This window comes from Lemur catta, chromosome 10, assembly GCF_020740605.2.
Source record: "Lemur catta isolate mLemCat1 chromosome 10, mLemCat1.pri, whole genome shotgun sequence".
Classification (NCBI taxonomy): domain Eukaryota; kingdom Metazoa; phylum Chordata; class Mammalia; order Primates; family Lemuridae; genus Lemur; species Lemur catta.
The window spans coordinates 26,840,336-26,850,275 of NC_059137.1; positions in this window are offsets into that span (position 1 = coordinate 26,840,336).

A 9,940-nucleotide genomic window follows, 5' to 3' on the forward strand; every position below is an offset into this window, starting at 1 on the left:
GCAACACAAAATGGAATCAGACACAATGGAAGGACACTTAACCTGGGACCATGTATTAAGTTTTATGGGGACCTACAAACCCAACCCAAAGTGCACTCCAATTTGGATTTAAGCATGTAAAAGCATCTCTCTAGATAGAAAATCTACAAGTTTCTTCAGATTCTCAAATAATGAATGTGCTCCCCAAAATTGAAAAACCATTAAACCTTGTCTCCCTGTAGACAGGGGAAAATTCAGCTTGGTCTTTCAAGCCTATTCAGATCTGACCAGTCATAGGACATGGAAGAGGCCATTGAAATGATCGGACTACAGTCTGGGACTCTGGTCCCTAAAGCAGGACCTGAGTGCATGACAGCACAGGTGATATCAACCTTTCTGAGCCACAGCTCATCACATGCACTTTCCAGTGTTCCTCAAAAGCTAGTTCCTGCTGGGTTCTACCCAAAAGGAAGCCAAACCCTTGACAGATATCACTTCAGGGACACAGAGTGTCAGAACCACAGTGTAACTGGAACCCTGACCTCCAGGAGGCAAAAGAAAATCCAGTGTTTCTACATCTTGAGCTCAAAGACAGGGTCCATGCTGACCTGGTCCCTGCCCTACCCGCTCCAAACCCCTGTCTCATCATGTTGCTCCTTGTTGCTCTTCACTTTGGCCTATTTTAAGTTCCCAGAAATCTGTGCTTCCTCCCACCATAGGGGCTTTGCGTATGCTGTTCCACCAGCCTAGGACTCTATTCCCTGCCTCCTTCAACTAATAAACTTAACCTTCAGATCTTAACTTCAATCACTATTTCCCAGGCCAAGGAAACCCTCCTGACATATGCTGTCATTGAAATTTATTTATCTTTTTATGTGGTTATTTGATTAGCATCTGCCTCCCCCACCAACAATAATTATAATAAAAGCCAACGTTATCTGAAAGCTTACTATGTGCCAGACACTATAGGAATCCCTTGACATGTATTCACTCATTTTATTAGCACAGTAATCCCACGAGGATACTGAGGCACAAAAGGGAAACAACTGAACTGTGTGATTTCCTAGCCAGCAAGAGGCTGGTGGGATATAATCCCAGGAAGCCCGGAGCTGGAACTACACTGGCCTGAAGTTCCATGTCCCTGTTTTGGCTGTTTTTATCCCTAAGCCCAGCACAAGGGCTGGTGCTTAATGGGAACTCCAGTAATTTGACTACTGTGACTTGCCTTGCCTGGCCTTGAGGTACTTTGACACGCAGAATCCAGGCTTGGAGATGACTTTACAAATCACCTTCACCAACCCCAACAGACAAGGACTAGGAGACCCAGACAGGGAACGTGGTTTTTTTCAAAAGGTCACACAGCACCAGAATTGGACACCAGATCTCCCAACACAGCCCCGTCTTCTTCCCACTTCATTAAATGAAAGCACAAGTGTCCCACGGGGTAAAAATTCTTCATGAATATTTTTAAACCAATAAAGGGGTATTGCTTCCTTTCCCTGCCCTAACTTTGCCATGGAATCAGAAGGCAAGAAAGATAGGTGAGTAAGGAAACAAAACTGTTTCTTCAGTGATTTGTATTTGAAGAAAAATACAAAGATTATAGAAAATTGCTACTAATGTTAAATTGCTCCTTAAAAAATTATTTTGTATCTTTTTTCAATTTCTTACTAGTGACGAACATTTTTTTTAACTCAAAATAGCCTTGCTTGAGCAAGTCTATGTCTTTAACTTACAATATTTCAATGTGAATTTCTCTGTCATCAATTTCTTTTGTTAGCTCAGTGGCAGCCTAACTTGCGCTGATCTTGATTTATGCAGAGTTGTGCCATAATGGGGGTCTCTGTGGGCAGCCTGGTCATCAGAAAGACCGCTTCATGGCTGGGGAGGCACTACCAACATAAACCCTAGCAGACATTGTTCTCCAGGGGACGGGAAGGGGACAGCATGCTTTTAGCACCAGCTCACCAATACTCAGAGATTCATCAGAGTGAAATAATACTGAATAAAGGACACATTTACTGGCAGGGTAGAGGAAGTGCCTGTGAACCTGGGTTCAAACCCCAGCTCCACCACTTACTAACCATGTGACCTAAAGCATGGTTTTCTGTGCCTCAGTTTCTGTGCCTCAGTTTCCTCACTGGGTAGTAACAGTTGTACATATCACCTAAGACTCATATGAGAAATGAAAAAGATAATATAGCCCTAAAGCTAGCAAGTAGGAAATGCTCAGAAAAAGTTAGCTATTTCTACTATGATGAACTGGAATTTGGGGTTAGCCATCATCCTAAACCCTGCGAGACCTACACAGGGTTCATAATAGATCAATTCAACTAACTTTCATGAAGCTGGTTGCTATCACAAACATCATTTCATTTAACATTTTTCACACCTGGTTAAGAAGGCTTACGTATCTCCACTTTACAGAAGGCACTGATGCCCAGAGAGGTAGAGTGATTTGCCCAGGGGCACACAGCAAGCCCCAGGTTGCCTGATTCTGAGTCAGAACTCACACTCCCTGAGAAATCCGACACCAGAGTGTCAACAACATGATCACCTTTCACAAGCCAGGAAGCTAATGCTGAGGGGCGTGGTGACATGCCAGTGAGCCTCAGAGAATCCAGGTCAGAGGCTGAATTAGATCTGTCTTTGCAAGCAAGAGCAGCTGCCTCCCACAGGACCCCGCAGGACCACCACGAATGCTCTGCAAGAAGGCTTCCTGTCCTTTATTCTGGCCCTGCCTTTCCCACCAGCAATGACATCGAAGCTCAACCCTGGCTTATTTTAATGCTCTGGATGTTTTAAATGCCTTCTCCCTGAAAAGGGCTGTGGAAAAACTTCATCATGTGCTCTTTGGAAAGCCTCCCTCGGCACCCAGAATAGATGCCTTCACAGTTAGATGTCACCAACAAAGCCCACTGTCTCCTAATAAAAGAAAGCAAAAAGTAGAAGGTCTCTGCAAAATATTCAATAAATAAATGAAACATGTTTTTGAAACAATAAATAAATGAAATGTTTTGAGCAGTGCACTGGTAAACAGGAATGGGTCTAAAGGAACTCACACTGACACAAAGCAGAATGTTTTGCTTGGAATTTAAAAAAAAAAAGGAACTGAGAAATTAGAAGGATGAGAAAACTGCCTCAAATATTTGAAGGGCTATTGTGTAAAAAAAGGACAAGGTTTATTCCAAGTGTCTCCAAAGGACTGAAGAGTAATGATCAGGGCTACCAAATGGGACAGGCTGGGCAGGGTGGTGTGGGGGTTAAGGACACAGGCACTGGAGCCTTATGGGCTTAAATCCTTCCTCTGCAGCGTCAAAAGCTTCAGTTTCCCCATCTGTAAAATGGGGGTGGCAATAATAGCAGCTACATCATAAGGTTGTCATGCACATTAAACAAGATAATGAATCTCTGGGGCTCATCACTATGCCTGGTGCATAGTAAGTTCTCCATATGATGTCATCTATTGTCCTTACTTTTTGGAGGAAGTGAGTTCTTTGTCCTTGGATGTATTCAAGCAGCAGCTTATGATCAATGAGCTGCAAAGCCGTGTTGGGAAGGAGATTCATGCATTAGGCAGAGGGTCGGATTAGGTGACCTTTAAGTTTCCTTCCACACTTGGGTTTCAAAATTCTTTGTTTCATTGAAACTGAGGTTAATGCGAAGTCCTCTATGGGACTACTCTTGTGGGCTCCAGCTCTGGGATTTTGTTTTTCCACTTTTGTACTTGCAAATCCTTGCTGTGGAGCGGAGTCCGGAGAGAGTCTTCTTTTGCTGGATGGCTGCATTCCTGGAATTCCCAAGATTCCAGTCCCTTTGCCTCCTCTCATTGTAAACATTAGGTTCTTGTGGTGAGGACAAAAAGGTCACTTTCCAAACAGCATTTGCTCCCAGACTCTGATCTGAATAATTCAACTCAACCTGGGTGAGAGCGCCAGGCTTTGGGCTGATCTCAAGCCTGTTTGACAGGAACGGTGCTGATTCAGGCTAACAAGAGGTCATTGTTTGAGCTGGAGAATGGCTTCCTCCCTTCTTGGTGAGCAGAACCAGGTATGGGGGCATGACATGAGTCCAGCAGACTCCTTGCAGCTGCACCAGAGGCAGCCAAGCGCCTTCCCAAATTCCCTTCTTAGCAGGACCAAGCTCTTGAGGAGAAGGAGGAGGAGGCATTTATTGGGGGCTGCTACTGCCACCACTTTATAACCACAATATAAAGTAACTCCCACAACACAGTGAAGATAAGCTCTTTAAAGAAAATATAAAAGCATTAGCTTGGCAATTCACCCAAACCTCATCATGCACCATAGACATTTTTGAAGTTTAACAAAGAAAAGCACATCATTAAAGAATACTGCTCTATCACCATTCTTATGCAAATCCTTCCAGATAGTTGGGTGGAAAATTCCATCTAACACGCAGCAAGAAATAAATGTTGCAGGGTGGAAATTTCAGCTATACTGAGTGCATCTATCACTTGTATAATCCAAACTACTGTATGTGCGCTGACTGCAGAATTAGTATTGATCCATTCACCATGTAAACATCAAGTACTTTCTATTATTACTTGAAATAGCATGCTATCACAATTTCTATTTCCTCCTTCTATCTTAAATAGAAGTATTGCACATTAGCCCTTTCCTTCATGTACTTTTTTGCACAGCTATCTAACTACAGTGTTCAGTGTGGTGCTGAGTTTCCTGCAGACATCTGCAGTATTAGCATTAAAGCACTTTATTTTCAAGTCATCTCTGATGGAAGACAATACAACTTTCATTTACCCAAAAACCTGTTACCAGGGCTTTTCTTAGGAAAAAAAAGTACATTCTCTCTCAATCTCTCTCTCACACACGCACACACACATACACACACACAGTCATCATCATCATCATCCTTTGTTTGCTATTCATCCCCCTACTGAGACCACCACCATCATCAGTATGTCTCTCCAGCCCCACCCGCCAGTAGGACAGGACCACCAAGTCTCTGGAGCTCTGAGGTAGTGGAAAAAATATTTGCCAAGGCTGAGAATGGTATTTAATTTCAGGATGACTTGCTACAGAAGCTCAAGACTTGAGTCTGTGTTGCATTGTTCAAATGTCTGGATGCATGAAGAAAAATTACTTTGGGGAATCAGTTCTGATGTTTGAAAGCATATAAAAGCATAGCAAGGGGTGAGCCTTCTCCTCTCTTCTCCTTTCTGCATTCCATGGTATAACAGCATGAGGAAATTTGTACTGGGTTCCAGACCCTGGAGGGTCAATTTTAGCTCAAATAGCTTGGAGCTATATATCACATAATTCATGTCTTCTGGTGCCGGTGGCATTCCCTGGGCACCACATGCATCCTGACCCAGTGCACAGTGCTTCTCGTTACTCTTGCCATGCTCAGAACCGTACGCACCACATGTGACTTAACTAGATTTCCAGTGTCTTCAGAGCCCAGCAGTGGTGCTAGGCAGAACACATACAATTTCATTTCTGTCCATGGGAATCTATACCTCGCAACCTTAACCTACCACAGAGCCAACTTTCATGGATGTGTGTAATACCCCGTTACAGTCCAAGTTGTTCACCACCATTGTTCTCTTTAGCCAACATGTAGAACCTGCAAGTTTACATCTGAAAAAAAACAATAGCCGTGGCTTTGTTTAATGGAGAGAAAATACCTGGAATCAGCTGAGCACTATTTAGCCACCGTCCGCATGTCCAAACTCCTTTCAGCTAATCTAAGAAACAATAATTAATTAATTAAAACCCTCATTAAGAGATGGTGGTTTTGTTGCCAAACTAGAAGGATGCAAATTCAAACAGATGAAATTCTAAAATTGAAGAGTGTGTGTTAATTATCAAAGAAGAAAGAGTGAGGAGGTTATAAAGGAATTGCACATCTAGTTCTGCCTCTAATAAATCTCCAGTTTTCTTCCTTGACAGCAGTTATTCAGTCTCTTGGACGCTCAATTGTGCTCACAGCAACAAAGTTCTAGTCACCTTCCTACTAAGTGCACTTTCCAGAAGTGGAACCAGATTTAAGATATGCACATACACATGCTCTTTCTTCTGTTCAATCATTCGAAGCGAATAAAACCTCAAAATGCTGGATCAGATTGCTTCCACAATAACTGCGTCAAAATGTTTTGGAAAAATAAAATCAATCAGTTAATTAATTAATTACAATAAAAGCAGTATCCTAGCAACAACTGTTAATTATCTATCCATTCCTCCTTCCTTGGTAACAATACCCTCCCTGATTTTAACCAGGTAACCACCAGTCAAGGGAAGGTGACCCTCTCTCCAGCTCAGAGCAAAATCCTGAACAGGTGGTAATTGATTGAACTAATCCCATTTCCTTGGCAGTGACTGGTTTAGGAGTGGGAGAATGTGTTTCAGTTCCAACAAATGACACATGAGGGAATCAGTTTGGAGGACTTGGAGAGGTTTTATCACTCTTGAAAAGAGATCTGGTGGAGAGTCCACCAGCAGTGAAAACACGGTACAGTGTTATATCTTCACGGAACCCCTGAACCACAGCAGTCATAATGTGTAAGAGGCAAAGAATCTTGGTCTTTGTTGAGCAGCTGAATTAACCAACCCTGAAGCAGCCCTACCATGGACTTCTTGTTTTAAAATAAAAGTCACTATTTTCATCATGGTTGGGGTTCCCAGTACTACGGTCAAAAGCGTCATGACTGCTACAGGTAATAATTGGTCTTTATGTGGAGAAATGACCCTCCGCTCACTTCCTCCTTTGCTGGAGCTTGGCCCCAGATGAACTTCTTGGTCGAAATAGGAACATTCATATATTTGAGCAGACGTGGGTTAATGTTGCTCTAGAAATAGGTACTTGGGAGGCCAAGATGGGAAGATCACTTCAGGCCAGGAGTTTGAGACCAGCCCGAGCAAGAGAGGGAGACCCTGTCTCTACAAAAAATAGAAAACTTAGCCAGACGTGGTGGCCCACACCTGTAGTCCCAGCTCCTCAGGAGGCTGAGGCAGGAGAATTGTTTGCACCCAGGAGTTTGCAGTTGCAGTGAGCAGTGATGATGCCACTGCACTCCAGCCTGGGTGACAGAGCAAGACCCTGTTTCAAATAAATAAATAATACTGATAAATCTTACTACTTAGTACTTTCACCAAAAATAAAGAATGATTTCATGATGGCCTATTAACCAGCATCTGCTCTATGGAACACCTATGAGCACCCAGCCAGTATGAACAAAGCTTCAAGATGTGCCTCATAGTAAAAGGGGAGGGAGCGATTACAATATAAAAAGAATACACTTTTTGAAGCCCCCAGAGTTTCATAGCTTTTAGAAAATAAAGACCTCACTCTGCAGTAGTATTTTTCAAGATTGCTAAGACAGAAACCCCTGCATTCTTCAGAAGGAATCCTGCAGAAGCCTAATCATAGCCCTTCAGATTGAAGAGGGGCGGGAGCCTCTACCCGTCCACTTAGTCCCCACCCACTGATGGCCCCTGAGTCATTTCCACTGACTCTAGGACTCCCTGGAGTACTTACTGAAATGATGATCCAAACCAAGAATGAGGGGCCATCCAGTGTTTTGTGTAATGCAATTTTTTAAGGAAGAAAAAAAGACATGCAGTCCTAACAGTCTAAACAAACAAATAAAAAGCTTTAGCTTACAGGAAAACATGCAAACCAATGGTGAAGTGCCTTATCAATGCAAGGAAAACGACAACAGCAAAAGCCAGTGAAAGAGTCCTCCTTACCTCTAGGTCAGGATTCTACCATAGTCCTCTAAGAATTTGAGCTGAAAGAAAAAAAAACTACCTAAACATAGGTTCAAACACCTGAAGGAAGACGTTAGAGAAATGTGGTCTAAACGAGAATTGCAGTGTTCTTTTTAAAAAGGTGGGGTTCTACCATAAACAATATTAAAAGACTAAGGGAAGCTTGGGAGAAAATATTTGTAACACATATAACAAAGTTTGAATATCTGTACTAAATGGAATTTACAAATCAATTTAAATTTTTTAAAAGATAATTCAATGTAAAAATGAGGAAAGATTACGGACAAACATTTCACAGAAAAAATACAGATGACCAATAAACATATGAAAGGATTCTCAGCCTCTCTCCTAATTAGGGAAATGGAAAACTAAAAAATGAAATACGGTTCTTTGCCCATTTTGTTTGCAAAAAATTAGACTGATAATATCCAGGGTTACAAATAAAGTAGAGAAATGGGTGCTCTCACACATTTGACGGGAGTGTGAATTGGAACACAGTTTTGGAGGACAATTTGGCAATGTCTATCAAACGTAAAATGCAATTCCATTTTAGGAGTCTGTGCTGCAGATATATTTGTGCATGCCTGCAGAGATATAGCTACAAGGATACTCACTAAGCATTGTTTGTAATTGCAAACATAGGAAACAATGTAGATGTCCATCAATAAGGACCAGATTAAATACATTCTGGTATATGCATACAATAAAGTAATAAGCAAACATTAGAAACAATAAGCTAGATGTGTATATGCTAGCATAGAAGCACCTGAAATGTAAGAAAAATGAATAAAGACAGCACAATTTCCAAAAAGAGAATATATATTTTTTCTTTTTTATATACCTAGTGCAATGCCAAGAACATAGTAGATACTCAATAAATGTCTACTGGACGTACAAATGACTTGTAAATATTTGCTAGAGGAATGAATGACTGATAAATAAATGAATGATGAATGAATGTGCATGTAAACATATGAAAAAAAATTTTTAAAGATACATAAATTTATCTCAGTGTAAAGGGAGGGAGAATCACTTTTCATTGAATATCTTTTCATAGATGTTTTTTAAACCTTACAGGTACATATTCTATTTTCACAACAGTATTTAATAGAAATAGAAAAGTTAAGGATCCACCTCCATTTTTTAAAGACATTAATATCATAAGCAATATTGAGAGATAAAGGGAAAACAGAGAGAATATTTGCAACATATACAACAAAGTTAACCCCAGAAAACATAGAGTTCTTATCAATCAATAAGATAGCAGGAAAAAAAATACAGAGCCAAATGGTACGTGGCAGACAGTGGTAATGGTCTACCCATTATCTATTCTTCTTATAAACAGAACAATGTTAGGGGGTGGGGCAACTGATGTGTTTATTTCCCAAAAGAAAAAGTACCAGTGACCAAAAAGTATATGAAAAGATATTCAACTTCACATAATCAGGGAAATACAAATTAAAACAAAATTAAATACTTGGTTTTTGCTCATAACATAGTCTCAAAAGAGGGAAAATATTTCCTGAGTTGACCAGGGTGGAGAAAGCTATGCTCAGTCAAAAATGATGGGAGTGCATGTTGGTAGAGTAACTTGGACAGTAGTTTGACAATATCTATCAAACTTTAAAATATATCATCTTGAACTCAGAAATTCCACCTCTAGAAATTTGTCCTACAGAAGCCCTTACACAATTACCCAAAGAGGTATGTACAAGAATGTTCCCTAGAGTCTTGTTCATTAGCAACAAGCTGGAAACATTATATTTATCCATTGGAGCCATGAACAAGGATAAGAGTCAAGATCTCTGCCCTGATGGAACTTGTGTTCCAAGGGGATGGAAGATACAGACAGGAAATAAGGAAAAAATAAGCAAGATAAGTTCCAATAATGTAAATACTGTAAAAGAAATAATAAACAGGAAATAAAATAGGTTGCTGGGGGTGAAGGAGGAAGAGGGGAGGAAGAGAGCCTATTTTACATGAAGCCACAAGGGGAGGCCTCCCTGGAGGGTGATGTTGAGCTAAGATCAGGATGATGAGAAAGAGCCAGCCCAGCAAATTCAAGGTCCCCAGACACACTAGGAGGGAGAGGGGCAAAGAAAGTCCAATGCAGATGCAGAATGATGACTAAGAAAAGAACAAGATGAGATTGGAAAGGAATACAATGGCCCAATCATTCAGGCTTCAGATGCAGAGTTTGGGGCAAGGGAAGT